This window comes from Athene cunicularia, assembly GCF_003259725.1.
Source record: "Athene cunicularia isolate RWA chromosome 4 unlocalized genomic scaffold, athCun1 chr4_part1, whole genome shotgun sequence".
NCBI classification, from domain to species: domain Eukaryota; kingdom Metazoa; phylum Chordata; class Aves; order Strigiformes; family Strigidae; genus Athene; species Athene cunicularia.
This window is the reverse complement of record NW_020799098.1, coordinates 10874681-10892967: the sequence shown is the minus strand read 5'-3', so window position 1 is coordinate 10892967 and position 18287 is coordinate 10874681.

Sequence of the window (18287 nt, the reverse complement as noted above, 5' to 3'; positions counted from 1 at the left end):
TTCAAGTTTAACTTCTCTTTTTTATTACTAAGTTTAATTGAGTAGCCATCTGATTACTATTAAAGTCCAGAGAAGACTAAACAAAACAGAAGATAACACCAGAAAGCTGATTATTAGCTTTCTAGTTTCACAGAATGATGAACCAGGTCCTTTTATCTTCTTCTGAAGAATGTGTTAATTGAATATTTCCCTGTTTCGGTCTGTATATTTGTCAAAGAAGAAAATTAACTACCTTTTGGTCATCTTGCCTCTGCATAATCCAGTAGCTATCTCATACTCCTTCTGAGTAACTTGAGTTAGCAAAATAGTCTTTTCATGACATTCCAAGAACAAAAGTATTTAGAAGGGCAGCTGAAATGTTCAAAGTCTTTTCCTTCACAGTGATTGTTCCCATTTCACTCTACATTTGTTCCACAAAGGAACAATTATTTAAAAATTCACATTCTTTTCTATGAAATCAGGAATGTTACTGCTTATTACTGCTGATTTAGCCTTTTCTACACTGTTACTCAATGTAGTCCTCTTAAAAAAAGTCTGACCTTAAAACTCAAGTCACTTTTCACTGTGTTAACTTTAAAACTACAAATACATTCCAATATTTATCTAGATTTCTTTTTATTGCACCACTAGCTCTTAATCTGTTTAAATCTACAGTGTTGAGGTAATTTTACCAGAATTACTGAAAACAAAAAGATCCAGCTCCTGTTTTTCATCAGACAAGAGTTGTTTCCAGGCCCATCACCTTTTGACCCAGACAGTATAATAACAAATCTTATTTGTATTATCCTCTTGAATGTGGTAGAAAAAAGTGTTATGGAGTTGGTTTTGGAAGCTCTTCCTCAGGTTTGATTTCTTTCAGGAAAAATCAATATAATTTCTAATTATTTGATTTTGAATGAAGTCTCTCGGAAATAACTTTAATAAATATTTCATTTATATTATTTATTTTATTTAATAAATAAATAACATTACAGTGTTTGATTTAGATTTCAGCTTTATACCTTAATGCCATGCCATGCCTCAGGTTTCATCCAGCTGATAATGAGGTTTTGGAGGAAGAGGAATCTAGCTTTGTTATTGCAACTTCTGCTTTCCAACATATAGTAGCTTTGTGCCTTGGGATAAGGCAAAGGTGCACATTATCTGCACAAGGATTTCCAAATTTTTCTTTAAGAAATTCCTGTCTGTTTTCAGAAGTTGGATTTTAGTTATAGAATATAATTCCTTCTGTGTGAAATGTTTCCTATTTTCACATGTCCATGTAGATATGATGTAGATTGTGTATGTTACCATTCAGAGAATACACCCATCCCTATTCAACAGAGAATGGACAGCTCATGCATTTTGTTTCCCCTCAGAAGTACTTGGCTTTTCATTATTGTTTTGATTTGAATATTAGTCCTAAATCCTTTTCCTGGTCAAAATTCTCCTGAGTTTCAAATCTGTTGTTGGATATCTGAGACATTTTTCCGTTATCTGTGGAAGAAACTTATCTTTCGAAAGGCTTGTCTACAGTCAGCTGTGATTGCTGACACTAGTGACAGCCTTGATGAGTGCTGAGGACATTGCAGTCTACATAAAAACATTCGCGAAAAATTGGCAGACCTGGAAGACAGTGTTGTAGTTATATAGAATGGAAGCCAAAAGTTTTTTGATTTAAAAAAACCCAAACCAAAACCAAACAACTTCTCCAATATACAAAAATATTTCTATGGAAACATTGATATACGTCATTACAAATCTGATGCTGAAAAATATCCCAATCAGATGCATTTACCAGTCAGGTCAAGTGTCCATCTACTACATTGCTGAGGTTCAATGACATGTTCTCACATCTACCTCTTTTGTCTACATAAGTTGTTATTTAGGAATAGCTGTTGCCTTTTAAATTATGAAATTCAGTCTTTATCAGAAGCTATCAAATTTAAACAAGTCCTTGTTAATTACTGAAGCATCAAGCTTTCCACTTAGCAATGTGTAACACCAACTTGGACAGAAAGATACACCGGAACAAGGAAGAAGCTCAGGTATTTCTGAATCACAGAACATTCTGTATGTTTTAAAACCCACCAATATCAGGTAAGTGCCTCAGTCCTCATGTAGTTTATCTCCTCAGCGATGTGGCCTGCTATGCAAATTTGCTTTTTAGATATGTTTGCTTTCCCTAAGAGGTTGCCTTCAGTTCAAGGTCTTGCCCTTATCTTCAAGAGACTCCAGGCAGGATTCATCAGACCAGATGTAGACTCCTACAACTGAGTGAGTCATCACAGGCTCGCTGTACTGTCAGTGAAGAGAAATAGGTGCTTGGTGGCAGAAATCTTCTCATCCTGAGGTCAATGACTAAAATAGTGTAGACAAATCTTACCCAGCAGTGCTTATTTCTTCCTGTGGACTATATTTGTGTAAGATGAATTCCACCCTCGCACCCTGAACTCTGCAGCGAAGGGAAAAAGTGGTCTGCTGACTCTAAACACCAGCTGGATTATTACAGAAGACACTCTACTGCCAATATTTCTCCTGCTGGGACTGACTGAGAGAACAGGCAGGTGACAAGCATGTTACAAGACCTAATGAACATTGAAGGACGTCTGGCTACAGGGAGAGCTGGACGTGGATATATGCAGGACATGGCAGGAGATATGAGCCCAACCGCTCTTCCTAGTTTGGTAACCTGCCATGCAGCTCTTATTTTATCTGAGCATAAACGTAGTCCTGTTCAATGTAAAGACTATTTCATGAGCCTGTGACATTAGCTTCCTACTCTTCTTCTGGGAACAATTAAAATATTTCATTCTAAATCAGTGGATATGTTGTTCCTGGCCATTTCTGAGATCACTTAATACTCTCCATAAGCTGAAAATAAATGCTTGGGACACTACAACTACAGCCTTTTACAGTGAAAAGTCCTGCTGGGGAGTAAGAATTTTCAAATGAAAACTTCTGCTTTTAGAATTTGGTTCTATATCAGGTCTAGCAGAGAGTACTTTCTGACTTCTGTGGCAATGAAAATGTGCTTACTGATTATTTTTCTCTGTAGCGCCTACTGACATTTGTCAAGAAAAGATGGATGTTTCTAGGTCTCCTCAGAGGAATATTTAAAGCCAGTACATAGGGAATTTCTTTCCTTACTTAAACAGCTTCTGGCTACAAAATAGGATATTACTATTCTTTCCACATGAGCCTTTGCAACAGTATGCTGCTGTTTATGAAAACATGTCTGTCAATTTAGTAATTAGGAAGATACCAGCTTTCATTCAGTGGATCAGAAATAACGTACTGATTATCTGATGCTATATTGTTTTGCAGACTGATTGAAACACTGTAGTTGACTTTAAGCTTTCTGATTTCTTTCATTATCATTAACATAATTTTCTGTTCAGTGGGGTTTTTTTAATAGTAATTGGTGCTTAGAGTTTATTATTTTGTGCAATCTATACCAATAGTAGGAATTCCATGTCTTTTTACCATTACACCAGTCTACATGGTTTTGGATGAAAGGTACTGATGAGAATTAGTAGATTGTGGGCTGATTATAATAAGGTTTTCAGTGTAAAGTTGTTTAACTGATACTCTTCTAATTCAAAATGACAATACTTGAAGGGAAGTAAATTCCACAGAGTGAAATAAGTTAATTTGACCTGAAACTAGTAAAAGAGAAAGAAGAGCTGGGATATTTTGAGGCAACAGTGGACTTGCTGAGACAACTGCATATGATCAGCCAATGCTGCCCATGACAGTGATCACCTCATGGTGAGCTGAGTACCTCAAAGGGCTCACTAGAGTCAGTATTGATTGCAGCAGAAATGTAGACACCATGATACCTATATTTAGGCACTCAGATTCAGATATCTACAGTCTGAACTGTCTTCCTTGAGCAGACCAAAAGGCAGTGAAGACTGAAGCCTGTTGAGCCATGGCCTGAAATTCATTTTTTCTTTTTCCACCTTCATTCAGTCCCACTGAGAATGCTTATGAGTTTGAATTTATGAAGAAGCTTTTTCCAAAATTACTGTTTCAGGAATGTGGTGGTTTGAAAATACCATCTTTTACAAAGTTGAAGGACTTGAGTTTCTATAAGCCTTCACAGCAAACTGTCCTGTAATACCGGGTATGGAAAGAAAAAGTAAAATACAATGGTCATGTAAATCTACTTTGCTACACATAGAGTATTTGGTAAGAATGTTGTTGCCATGTTGTATCTGTGTTTCTAAGAAAGATATCTATCTTCCTTATTAATTTCTTTCAAGCCTCCCAGTCTTCTCTGGTGGATGTGCAGGTTGGTAACACTGCAGAAATAATGAAAATGTATTTCTGCCATACTTCTGTGGAACAGCCTTCAATGGGGCATAAATCGCTTTGCCAGTGGTTGGCCAGAGGGAGTGAGAGCTGGGATATGGTCTGGGGCAAAAAGAAGAATTTACTCCAAGTTATCCAACCCTTATCTCCCACATAGACAGTGGCAAGCACAGTTTAATGTTGCAGTATATGGAAGGTTGGATTTCCATTTCCATTCAACTCTGAGTAACTCAGCTTCTACAATTCTTATTGGTATGGGATAAATATTTTTTACTTGTTAGAGGTAGAAATATCTGACAATGAATGTTTGTATAAAAATGTAATAACAACTTTTGGAAAATGCTACTCCCTCACAAAGGACAGAATCTGAAAGATAAACTCCACAGAGCAAGAGGACTTGCAAGAGTGTAGCATGCTAGGCTGGTTTCCATATCTTAACTTGAAAGAAACTTCTTATGAATTCTTTTAGAGAGAAATCTAATGGAAAATTAAATTAAGTATTCATATATTCCTCTAGATATACAGTTCCCACCTATTTTAATTAATCTCTTATTAATCCTATCTGTGGTACAGCAGCCATGCTATAGCCTGTGACTGACTCCCAGCTATGTTTGGAAAGCCTGTACAGCTGGCAAACATGGAATGTTTTCCAAAACATGGGAAACACCTTCTCTTAGTCAGGGCTGAAAATACACTTATCAAAGGATGCCCTAGTAGATGAAACCCAAATAACACTTGTATTACTGGAGCGTGGTATAGGTATTGCATCTCAGACCAGACACATATCTCAGTCTCGCATTGTTCAAACCCTTAAGCTAGAGATATTTTTAACTCCTACATTTATAAACTTTCTACTGTGCTTTGACTGGCTCTACTGGCAGGAAAAGCCAGAGAGTGATGTGTCAGGCTAAATGGCTGTTATCAGATATTCCCATAGAGCTTCAAAAATAGCTGGTGAACATGTCTGGTAATTGCCTTACTTAATCTCTGGATGGTTCCTGGTCCTTCTGCTGAGCTGCTTTGCTTGTTCTTCAACTCATGTAGGTCTGTGGAGATTTGAATCTGTATCTCCTCATCCATTTTGTTCCTTCACACTGGCAAAACCAGAAGTTACAGTATCATGCTTGTGGATTATAAACATCAGAATTAATTGCAAGGTGTCAGATGTTCAACACCTATGAACAGTTCCCATTCCTGTTAGTAGGTAGTGGCAAGTTTTAATTTAAATATATATTAATTTGTAATAACTGTGGAATCTCTCTTTAAAAATATGCTGGTCTTTTTCTTGATGCTTTCCAGCAGAAATATTGCAGCTTTTTTTGACCATCTCTACTGAAGGGAAGGTACTTAGCTAGATCAAACATACAGACATTATATTTCAATGTCCCGTGTTAAATCCTACACAGGACATAAACTTTAAAAGCATGATTTAAGCAGAATTGAAACTATGATATCCAGAGTACCTCAGTCAGCTGCTACCAAACCTGTCTGATTGTAATGTTCTCCAGAAACCCATAATTCTGCTTGTGTGTGTATCCAGAACATCTCTAGCTCAGCCTGTGTCCTTCAGATGTTGATGTAGTACAGGGTGGGGGCACACAGAAATGCCCAAAGAGCTGCTGAGAAAGCCTAGATGCTTGATGAGCTGCAGCCACTTAACAGTACTGCTCTGCCTTGGCTAACCATACTTCCTAAGAAGCAGACTTGATTTGTCTGGATGGATTTTTCCTAGATATTTTGTCTGGATAGTTAATACAGCTATGAGGCTTCCCCAGTCTTATCTAGCTTATTCTAAGAGAATATGTTTGCCCAACAGAGTGCTGCAACACTGGGATTTCCTTCACTTGTTCCCAGGGGGGCCTGATCACCCATGCATAGAGTCCTTTATGAAGTCTAGTTGCAACAACTTTCCTTGGAAACATGGACACTCCTCTTGGATAAAAAAGCCTAGTCCTTAGAGCAAACTAAGCAGTAAGAACTCACTTCTACTTCTTCCCAAAAGAGGTTCTCAGACTTGCCAGAGTAAGGCCAACATTTTGATGGAAGAAGGGCCATTGCACACAAAGTACTCAGCATTCGCTGAAATTTGACTTGTATACATTTCTTGGTCTACCATTCCCTCTTGTAAGCAACCCTTTTTGTGTCACTAGCCATTTTGAATATTCTTTTAGGACATCTCATTTCTTCCACATACTTTCACATAGAGTTCAGCTACCCAGTTCCGTGCTCAGGAGCTTCTCTTGTGAGTGCCTTACCCAGTTATTTGGCCTAATTATAGTACTCCCAGCAAAATTTGGGGCTTATAAAATGGTCAACATTCTATGTATAGGAAAGAAATCTGCACTGCCATTGTGCCTTCACCCTAAGATGTCCTCTTTATTTGTGAAGACATGGAATGAAATATTCTACCCAGATAAAACTTGCAAGTTTTCTTGCCTAAGAATAACAGAAGTATATTTTTTTCTAAGTTTCAGTGAGCCCACAAACTTCTGTCAGCTGCATCACTTCTTATTGCTGAACTTCAATCAAACACATTCTGTATGACCAATAATTAAAGCATTAAGTTGAGCTTAATGTCTAATTGGAGAGAATTTTCTCAGCAAGTACAAAGGGGCACTGTCTACTTCCTTCAATCATGATAGCTTTCAGTAATAGAGACAGGTAAACTAATCCTTTCTTTCCAGCCAGACTATTCTGAAAATAGGCCAGGTCCCACTGGGAACAAAAGATGCTCCTAGAAAAGTCTGTAATTAGACAACTTCAACTGCTCTGCACAAATACCTCATTAAAGTTCCACTATGATCAAGACTGCTGATGCATGACAGACATAAACAACTCAGCTGAAAGCTGTATTTTCTTTGGTTCATTCTCTGAAATATTGCAGAGACTGTTTATCTCTTTAATCCAAGCAGATAGCTGTTTTTCTTCATTGATAAACTGACCAGATGTCTATTGTAGCTGACAGAATATTTTCCAATCATTTAGAAGGACCTAATAATTTGGATCAGGCCCTGGGAAAGGCCTGCAGAATTAACTTCTAGTAGCATTTTGTTCATTCATCTCAGGTTGAGGAATAATCTGCAGTGTGCCTGGTCACTGACTCAGAGTCTCTGCTGGCTAGATTTTTGTTCAAATTTAATATTCATATACTGATGTTTTAAGTCTTACTTCAGAAAGTAAGGTCAGAATGATGAAGCATGGGAGAAAGATGAACAAACATGGTAATTTTACTTATTTTTTCTAATTTATTCACAGTGTTCTGCATTTTTGCAATACAGCTGTCTTCAAGTGAAACTCAAATTATCTCTTGTGAAATGCAGATTACAGCGATTAAGACAAAGCACTAGAATCCTAATTTGTGACACCAATTCCTCATTTTACATTTACTACAAAACCCCATCCATTGAACCCAGCCAGGGTTTTCTGCTGGGCACAAGACAACAAAGTAGTCCTGGTTATCTTGGTGCTTCTGTGTGATTTGCTGTCAGACTGAAAAATCAATTTTCACCTTTTAAGAGTGATGGTGCCAGCTCCCACCAGTACCTTGTGACTAGGATGTGTGTCTTTCAGCTGGCAAAAAGAAGCAGAATAGTGATCTCACTCCCTGCACTTTGGCTAAATAACCAGCAATGCTAGAGAAAGTTTGTTTTTCGGGAAAGAAGTCCTTGGAGGCTAATGACAAGGAGTTAAGTGTAATATAATTAGTACATGTTATATTTTTTTTCCAAACTGATACAACACTTTTTTGGAAAGAAACTTGATCTTGTTAAAATGAATTAGGGAAGACAGGAGGGAAAGGTAGAAGGAGCCTGAAGATGAAAATCTGAAGCTTTATTTTAAGATATTCACAGAGAAAACCTATGATTGTGATGTCAAAATAATCAAAAGAAATTGAGATGAGTCTGCCAACAAAGAGGAAAAACAGGGAAAGCAACAGGCTTGTGAGGCTTTATTTTGCATAGGAAATAATTTCACATTTTTGTTTTTAATACAGTTATTTCTACACTGTTTCCAGGCTTTTTCTTCTAGGAATTTACCAAAGAGTTTTGTTGTTCAAGGCTTGTTTTGAAGTTCTATGCACTGCAGTTTGCTGTTACAGATCCTGGGGACTGACAGATGCTCTGATCCTTCTTGGTGCAGTGCCAACAGTGGCAGCAGGTAGTGAACTACACTGCACACTGCCAGACCATATGGCATGTCCACACATTAATTGGTTCTCAAGAGTCAGATCTCCTGAGCCCACCCATTTGTGGTTTTCATTGACTACTGCCTCGTCTCATTAATCAGTGTTTGCTTCTGCAAATTTCTGGTAAAGCCAGTTAGCAAACCTGTAGCAAGTACAACTAGAAATAGGGCTTTTTGTAACATTGAAATTCAAAATTTAAAGGTCTACAGTAAGGGTGCCTTCCTAACTTTTACAGTTAGCACACTGGACACTGTACTGCTGGATCAGAAAATGGTCATACAATGTTGTACTCAAATATGAGTAAGTGACAGAGAGACTTGGGTCTCTCCTCCCAGACACAGTCTCTCTCCATCCTCACTGGTGCTGGTGAAGATTGAGTTCCTGCCGTAATATCTTAATCTGAAGTTTGGAAGCATGTCCCTCTTCTCTAGCAAGACCTTTGGTGGGAGAGGTGCCACAGCTCGCTCCAGACAAAAGTAGTGAGAGCTATGAAAAAAAAAAAAATTAGATTTATCAGTTCCTTTTCAGTGACTTTTTCTGCTTTCGATGTATCCAACTAGAATTCAATTGCCATTATCTGCCTTAAACTGAAAAGTACCTGCCAAAAGTCTTCCAGGTACTCTGTGCTTATATTTTTCTTTATGCTCATCGATTATGTCAGGACACACTCCTACCACTTGGGAATTCCACACAGCCAAGGCCATCCTTTGCCTTTCACATCAAACTTTTGGCCTAGCATGTCCTTGCCCTTTCTAAATTCCTGGAAAGCTCTCTCTCCCTACTTCAGGTGTTGCTGTATGTTTCTAAATAAGCCATTCTTAGGCTTGAAAGCATTGATCCTGCCTGCTTGACACTTTGCTTTGTTTTTACCTGAACTAGACTGTTATCATGTGCAGGCAGAAGCTTTGGACACATAGTATATATACATTAATAAATAAACAGATGAGATGATAAGCAAATAATGATTTAATTTTTTTTTAATTTATTTATTTTTAATGACTAGAGCTCCTTTTAGTGCTTGAAAAAAAATCCCTTCTCAGAGCTTGATTCGGTTTCCCAAAATAGGTTTTGAGGACCAGCTGGTATGCCTTAGGCTATCCCACCTAGCCTCCAGCTCCCACTCAGCATGCCTACATCTCCTGTAGGTCCTGAGGCTATTCTGCCAGCCCTGTGCAGATCGGAGCTCACTGAGAGCATCCTGCATGGCACTGCATGCCTCTGTGAGGGCACGTGACCTGGTACCTTAATGTCTCCAAATGCATTTCTCATGTATTTTCTTTTCTTTTTCTTCCTGTGCTCTCAGTATCATCTCTGCTTCCTTCTAGTCTAATCTTGCTGCTAAGGTGATCATTGCTGAGGTATCCCATGCCACAGGAGCCCCACAGCGCGTGTTGGGCTGGGTGTGTGTGCTCAGGGAGCCCATCTGCAGACTGCACTCTTGCAGAGGGCTGATGAGGAAGAGAAAGACATCTTGTCTGACAGCACCTCACTCAAAGGGGGGATGCATCTGTTCTACGGTGCTATTCCTGGATAACCGCAGATAGGCACACACCTAGCAGGGGGATGAGGGGGCTGTAAACATGCTCTCCGTCCCCTCCAAGATCCCACCATGGCACCACCACGAGGGCAACAAGAACACATGGTGCAGGACCCCAGTTTCTCTTTGGCTTCCTTGCCCCAGGAGGTCCCTCACCAAGACTGTCTCTCTCTTGCCTGCAGCGCCAGGCTGCAGTGCTGCTCCTGCTGTCACAACCTGACTATCAGGTCTGGGGAAAGTCACTTGAACAACCATCACTGTTATTAATCACTTAATCTAGATTACTTTCCCTAACAATGCCAGGTTTTGTACATGCTTTCCTGTGTGTTATGCAGAAGGAATTGGTCACTGTGAGGGTTCTCATGGTTGAGGTGTTGGAAGACAGAGGTTACAGCACTGGATAAAAGGAGGTTGAGCACTGGTGCCTTAGTTGTTAAGCCTCTCCTCCCCTTTCTGTTCTTAAAGATGGCTTCTATCTTCTCAGTAAAAGACGAATAGGATATAGAGACAAGAGAGTTCATTTGCCAGGTCCTCACAGTTCTGCTGCTGAGCTTTATTTCCATCAAAACCAATTAATCCACAGTGTCTTTATTCTTTTTTCATGGACATTACCCTGACGAAATTGCTGGACATCAAGTGGCTCTTCAGAGAGTTATTCACACACCTCTTAAAATGTATCCATGACAATTCAGTTTGATATTATATCTCTAGAGCTGCCTGCTGTGCGGTCAATGTTTGCTTAAATTTCTAAATTAGAGAGGTGAGAGTTTATTCTGAATAAATCCAGAGAAGACTCTATTGGTCCATCAGTGTTGTTTCCACACCATTCGTATGCTGTATCACTATATGAACAGTGGCTGTTTCTTACCTTGAGCAACATGCCACTGTCTCAGCTCTGTTACTTCCAGAACAGAGCTGGACCGTATCTGGTGAGTGTCAGTACCTGGGGAGGTGTACCATACCTGTACCAGCCACCAGTGTCCACCTTTACAGCTGACAAGATCTGAGAAGATTGTTCACATGGAACCTGTTTTTTGTGTAATATCTTTGGAGCCCGTGTATCTTGTGCACAACTAATATCTGATCTAAGCATGATGACTGTACACCTGGGTGATAACAGTGACACTCCCCTGCACAGTAGCTCAGGAAAGGCCACCTCTGGAGAGAAGGGGTCTGATGCTTACACAAGTCAGGGAAGTTACTCCTTCCTCTCTTGGTGCCAGAAGTCAAGGTGAGAGGGCAAGACATATGTCTGGAGTAGCCTTGAGCCATTCTGACCTTCAGTTGCAGTTTGCCCCCTTGTTCCTGCTGGTTGGAACTAAAGCAGCACTTGAGAGCTCTGAGTTGAAAATGAATATATATATAAAGCAGCACAGGAACCAGCCCAGTGCACACCTCTACTGGAGTTACAAGATCTTCCAGGTATGGAGCCATTTAAACACAGTATATTGCTCTGTATACTGTGCTTGATAACATCCTTAAATGTTTAGGTCACTTGTTTCTTTAAGACTCTCCCCTTCCCTCCAAACTACAAGCCTAGTATGTAAAACCTCTTATTAATAAAAGTTCTCTAAGATATATGTAAATCCAACCTGTTTACAGATGGCAGAAATTCTAATACTTGTAAGGTTATAGATCTGATTGCTTTGAGAAATATTTTTCCAGGTTGTGTTGCCTGGAATAATGCAGGCTTGCCCTCTGAAGAAAAACATCTCCTCTGACATGAAGATGTATGCTTGTTAAAAATGAATGGAAAACCTTACTTGAATACAGGAACTTATGAATTAAATTATGAATAATTATGAATTATGAATAAAGGAGAAAGTCATGGTATTGGGATATTGAATAACCAACATACTTCCATAATAACTTAAAAATTAAATAAAATCAGATACAGAGCACAATCTTTTCTTTCTCTTAGTTTTTGTTTGTTTGTTTGTTTGTTTTGGGTTTTTTTTTTGTCACTCCAGATTTCACTACTCATTACCTTTTTTTCTTAAAAGGAGATGTTTTGCAGGCATAATACAGAATTTCACAGGATGTGTTTTCTCATGTATTACTAATGCGTATCCACACTCTTCTTTAGCTCTGGGCAAGTGCTGGTAGACATTTTAAGAGAACAGTTAAACCCTAGAGAATTATTCACATTATCATCAAATTAAAGTATTTTCTATGATTACTTTTTCTCTGTCTTCTAGGAAGATCTTTTGCTGGAAGTTAAGGGACATGTCCTCCTGTAGTTCTCAAACTATTTTGTAGTTTACTACTGCCTTGGAGTATGTTACCTTGTAGCATAGACTTCAAGGAAGTATTGCTTATGAAACAAAAAAAAAAATCCACAGAGAAAATGATGAGACAGAAGGGCAAAAGTGGAGCGGAGGAGGGAGAAAACCCACCAGCAATACCATATATATACTCAACAGGGACAAGTGCACTGTGGAGCAAAGCAGGTCTGAGACAGAAAAGAAATAACTGTCAAGATAGATAATTGTTTTGATGTTTTGCCCAATGAGTGGGTGTTCACAACGGTCTAAGGAGAGTGTAAGTGATTTTGTAGGTGGTTCTAAGAAATGGAAGAGAGCCTGGGGACAGTGGCGAGGGAAGCGGATGTGCAGAAGGTTTGGGAATTTATTGTGGTCTGGGTAAACATACAGAAATCTGAATGTGAACTTAAATCTGCTCAGACTCCTTAAGGAAAAGTCCCATGTTACTGCGATGGTATGCAACCACTACAGAAAAGTATTCAGAGACTTGCTCATCAGGAATGAAGAACCTGAATGTTTTTGCAGTGTAAAGAGATCAGAACTAAAACTCAGTTGGCAGATGGAGAATTTCTAGTCTTATGTTGATTTGTGTTAATAATTAATTAACCTCACCCGAACATCTCCAATCCTCACTTCTTCCTCGGCTTTTCTGAACTTCACTTTCAGCTGCCAGGCACTGAATTACACTGTGCTTTTAGCTGATACCTTATAGATCTTATTAGTGCCATTGCATCATCTTGGGTGATTTTTTTTTGTTTTGATTTGGTTTGGTTTTGACACATTAGTCTCATGCAGTGGATGTAAGAAACCCAGTTTATTTGTGTGTGTTTTAGGGGCATTTAGACTTTATGTTACCCCTAAAAAGTTCCTAAACCACTTTTGTATTTCTCCTTAGTATAAAGTGGAGAGCTGATTATTGTTTTGTAACATATTATAACACATGACAGTAGGTGCTGTAAAAACTGGTACTAAGGTTGGCCCATTCACACTTGGTTTTTGCTTCTACCCTCTACCCCTAAAATCTGCACCTGATATGAAAAATATCATGCAAATTTGAACAAATAAGAGTTAACATCTCACCACACATTATGGTTCATGAACAAAATATAGACCATGAAGTGAAAATGAAAACTACTACAATTCTGATTTGATGTGGTTAGCTTTTGTACTTCAGAACAAAGCTTGGCAAGTTGAGTGTATTTATTTGCTGAAAGCCAACTGCTGAAAAATATTTGATGTTGAACTGTAATTCCAGGTTATTACTGCAAATACTGCAAAGGAAGTGGGAATTGACTACTTATTTTTCAGCTACTCTAGACTAAATGAGAATGACAAGCATTGGGAAAAGAAACATCATTTCAAACACGGGTCTCTGTCTCATGGGAAAGAAGCAGAAATAATTGATGTCTAAAAGTAAACTACTCACTATGGTGGACATGTGTATTAGAGAACCTGTGGATGAACAACAGGATTGACTTTAGTCAGAATGTTTTTTTCTCATTATCAGTGTATAGAAATATCAGCAATGAACAAAATAGATCTACACTGAAGCCAACACCACGGGCCACCCTGCAGATGAGATAATTTAATACCCAAGTTTTCTTGAGAACTAGACCAAGGCAAATTGCCAGAGTTATTTCTGTGGTTCCTTGGCTTGTCCTTCACTGGGACAAGGCTGTTCACTGAGGTGAAGGTAGAAATATAACCTTCTTTTGTCAGCCAGCATTGCATTGTTCATTATAAGCTTGGCTGTGTCTCTGGATATTGTTCTAAGCCTGCCTTGTTTTTCTTTCATGGTCCTTTTGTATTGCCTAAGTCTTCAAGCCCTCTGAAGGTAAACATTACTTAATAGGCAGTATAGTTACTGTGCCACTGCAGAGCAAGGCATGCTATCCAGTTATTTAAGGGGGAGAAATAAGTACATATGTTTACATAAATGGACAGACCCTTTTATTTAGTGCTGTAAGAGGTCAGCATGGGCTGGAGCCAGGGCAGACCCCCTTGGGCAGGCTGCAGTGGCCCCAACCTGGCCCCAGACCCCAGCAGCCAAACGCCAGGAGAGGGTGGGTGCTCTCCAGGCCCTTACAGCACCTTTCCAAATGGTGAAGGGGCAGACAGACCATCATGCTGATGGGAAGCCAGTATAACCAGCTTTAAACCAGGAGCTTTACTCCTGCTTTAGGTCAAGGGCACAAGGACAAAAGATCCCCAAATTTAATAGGGTCCTTCCCTGCAGTGCCAGGGGCACAGCTCTCAGCACCCACAGATTTCCTCGACACAGTGGTATCTTGGCTTGTAAACCATGGAATTTGATGGTTGATACCAAAAATAAAATCAGTCTATCTCTGTCCCATCTCCCCATAAAGCGGCTTTTTCAATCACCCCCCACCCAGGACATCGAATCATTAATTTACTCAATTGTTTTTTCCAGTCCTCCCAACTGACCATGTTGCTGTGGAAGGAAGCAGAGGCCATAGGGAGAGAACTGCATCTGGTGCTTTGCATCCACAAGTCAGTTGTGTTACCTTATCTGTGTGCTCATAGATCAGTGTTGCTCTGCTGTGTCATAACGAGCCCCTGGGGCTACCGCTATACCAGGTAGGGAAAGTGGCCTTTCCTATTGCTAGAACTGATGGCAAACTCTGGCACTTGGGTCTCACACTTGGTTAAAAAGCAGAGAGAGCACCTAACTGTAGGCTAGGTCAGGAACCGAAGACCATCATTGCCTTATCACAGCAGGTGGAGTTGACGAAGGATGCATATTGAACATCCACTGTCGCCTGTGTAAGAAAGGAGTTAAAGCACTTATTTCCTAGATACAAGTTAAAACCCACATAACATGGGATTTAAACTGATCTTTTTAAGCAGTACCATGTGTATAAACATCTGAATTTAAAAATGGCATACAACTACTCTTTTTAATGCCTTAGCTGCCTTCCCACTCACACATGCATTTTTGAAATCCAGGGAAAAATCTTAATCATGCGCCTCAGGCAGTACAGGTACAAACTAGTCCTCTGTATTTTAAAATATGCCATAAATACATTGTGCAGGTGGACAAATAAGCACTCTTACAGAGCTGTGATTGCTTATTATGGTTTCCAGGGAGTTTATTTCTGCAGAAAGATGGCAATTCATTCACCTCACTCTCTGTTGGTCTTTACTTTCAGTAATCATTGCAATCAGAATTTTTTTTTTAGCTTTTTCTGATTTAGATGAATAAGCAGCATGTAAATAGCATGCATTGCTTTTAATTATTGCTCTGGAACCATTTTTAAGATTTTCATTTTTAACTGAAAAGGAAGGCAGGATATACATTCTTTGTGGATAAGACCATCAAATGGGGAAATCTCTTTGTGACTTCCCTGGACCAGTACCACCAGATACAGCTGCACATTCTAAGATGTGGTAAGTGAGGATGGCAGTAAAACATCAATTTAGCTGATTTTCTGTTTCATAGGAAATTATGACATTTGGAAACTTGTTTCCTTCTGAAGAAAAATGATGTGCAATGCCTTTGAAAATCCTAAAAAGGTCTGGGCCATTTTAAAAAGCATAATTCCTCATTTTTAGGAAGTCTTGTATTGCATAGTTGAAATACTCATTTGAATGCCAAAGTCAAAGTGTCATTAACTTTTTGCCAATGTTTCTTCTATGCAAACCTCTGCTGACAAGAGTAAACATCCCAGAGTCAGGCTGAGTGGCTCCTCTTTCACTTTCTTTTCTTGTGGTCCCAGAAGAGAACTGTGGTGTGCTCGGGGAAGAGTGAGCATTGCAGCAACTGCTGATTTTCCCTCCCACTAAATTTTCTAGCACAGAGCTGGAGAAGTACTGGCTTTTCCCATGATGATGAGGCACTTTTTATTCTCTGACACCAGCAAAGTGATGCTGCCATAGTGATGCTGTGCCATTAAAGTAGGTGTCACACAGGTTCAAAGATCTTGAGAAGCAGGAGATGACACTGGTGGAGGGGGAGGGAAAGCACAGGCTGCAGTAGCAGGTCCCAGATAGGGAAGATGACAGTGAGAAATTAAGAGAGAACCAGTGTAGCATGTAGGGATGAGACCTCAAAGAAAAGAAAGGAAGTAAAAAGAAGCTTCTGTCAGAAAAAAAAAAAAAAAAAAAGAAAAAAAAAAAAGAAAAAAAAAGTGTCTTGGTTGAGGTTAGTTAAGAGTATTTCTCAGAAGTAATCTATAGTTTCCTTCCTTTCAGGGAACCTGAACAGTTCCATTGCTCTGCCACTGCCGGGGAAGAAGCTGAATTGTCCTGAGTTATTCTCACACCCAAAGTGACCATTGTAAGGAGTCTGCTGTTGTAGTCTCCTACAGAAGCAACGTCTCTGCGATGTCTGTCCTCTTGCCAAGAACATGTTAAAACTGGTGACTGAGTTCAACTTGATTTGGTGTCTCAAAGGAAACGGAGTTCCAGCTGTTCTTGTAGAACTGGGTAACCAGAGAGGAGAGTACTGGGGTTTCAGACTTTTCCCAAGTTTGTTCCTACAAATTCTGATCATTATTCTCATAACTTATCATTCTCTTGCCTTTTTCTTCTTCAGTAGCATTACCTTTGCCTCTAGATGATATGAAACGATGTGAAACAAAGAGCCTTTTAATGAACAGTTCAAGAAAAGACTGTCAGATGGTCCATATTCTGCACCCTACATTGCCTCAGTGGTTGGAGCTAAGCTAAGGTGTTACAAAGCAATTTATGATGGGGTTGAGAAGACAGAAGTTAGAGTTTGGCATACTCTTTGTGGTGTCTCTTCATTTGATGTAGGCTTCATGTGTAAAGAGGGTCATGGCAGATGAACAGAGCAAATTGTACAACAGCTCAGCTTCTACCCGTCATGCAAAGTAGAGATGTTGCACTACACCACCAGGCACACGGTGGGACTGGACATATCTGACTGTTCTCCTCCTCCATTGAATCTACCTCTGCTCTCCTTTCACTGACTTTCTGCCTCCAGTAATAACAAGCCCTAGTTCCTGTGCTTGAAACTGTTGAAGTCGTTTTTACCAGCCCTGGTTTAGCTACACATCTTTTTGCAGGTATATTGCTTTCCAGATTCAGTCCTCCTGTTCACATCTGCTTCTAACTACAGAGTGGACTGGCTGCTTGTTCTGAGTTTGAAAATGTTCTAGTTTGTAGCCTGCTTTTCCATGTTAGATATACACCTTACTCTAAGACTTAGGTCTTACACCGTTCTGATGTCGGCCATTAGCACCGTCCAGAACAGCACCCTCCATGGACACTTGTTTTCTTGTTTCCTTTAGTAATATTTAAATAAGCACTGCTGATATTTACAGCTGAAAGTGCATTTTGCCTTTTTCTAATTCACCTGTCCATCAAACGATCTCGTATCTGTTTTTCAGCATTTTGTTAATCTAACCTCAAAAATTACTCTTTAACATTTTAGAATAAACCCAAGCATCTCTCACACCATCATCCACTTATCTTGGCATTCTTCTGTATGTATTTCTTTTTTTCTGCTTTATCTTAATCCTACAAATTTTTAAAGATTTTTCTTCCTCTTCTTATGCAACTTTTAGTACTGTCATGTCAAGATCCTGCCATGAAAACCAGTAATAAAAGTACTGCTTTTTAAAAAAATCCTTGTTCATTAATCATGGTGACATCTCATATTAACTAGTTAATGTATAAAGGCCTTTGGGCATTTATGAATCTGTCATTTCAGAACTAAAATGAAGCAGTAGTATTTCAGGCAACCAAAGAAAAATTCACCAAGGGCAAATTTAACGTTATGCAACTGTTCCAAAAATACTCATTCTATACGTGGAACAATACACTTTTTAAAAGTAAAAATCAAAACACACTGAAGAATTTACATATGAAAGCCTGGCTGCTTTCTAGGCAGAATGTCAGTTCTGTATTGAATCCTTATCATTCCGAGGGCCTCTTCCTTGCATTCAAAAAGCCCTTTGAACTAAATAGGAAAATGCACTTGCTAAATTTCTCTTTTTTTTTTTTTTTTTTTTTTTTTTTT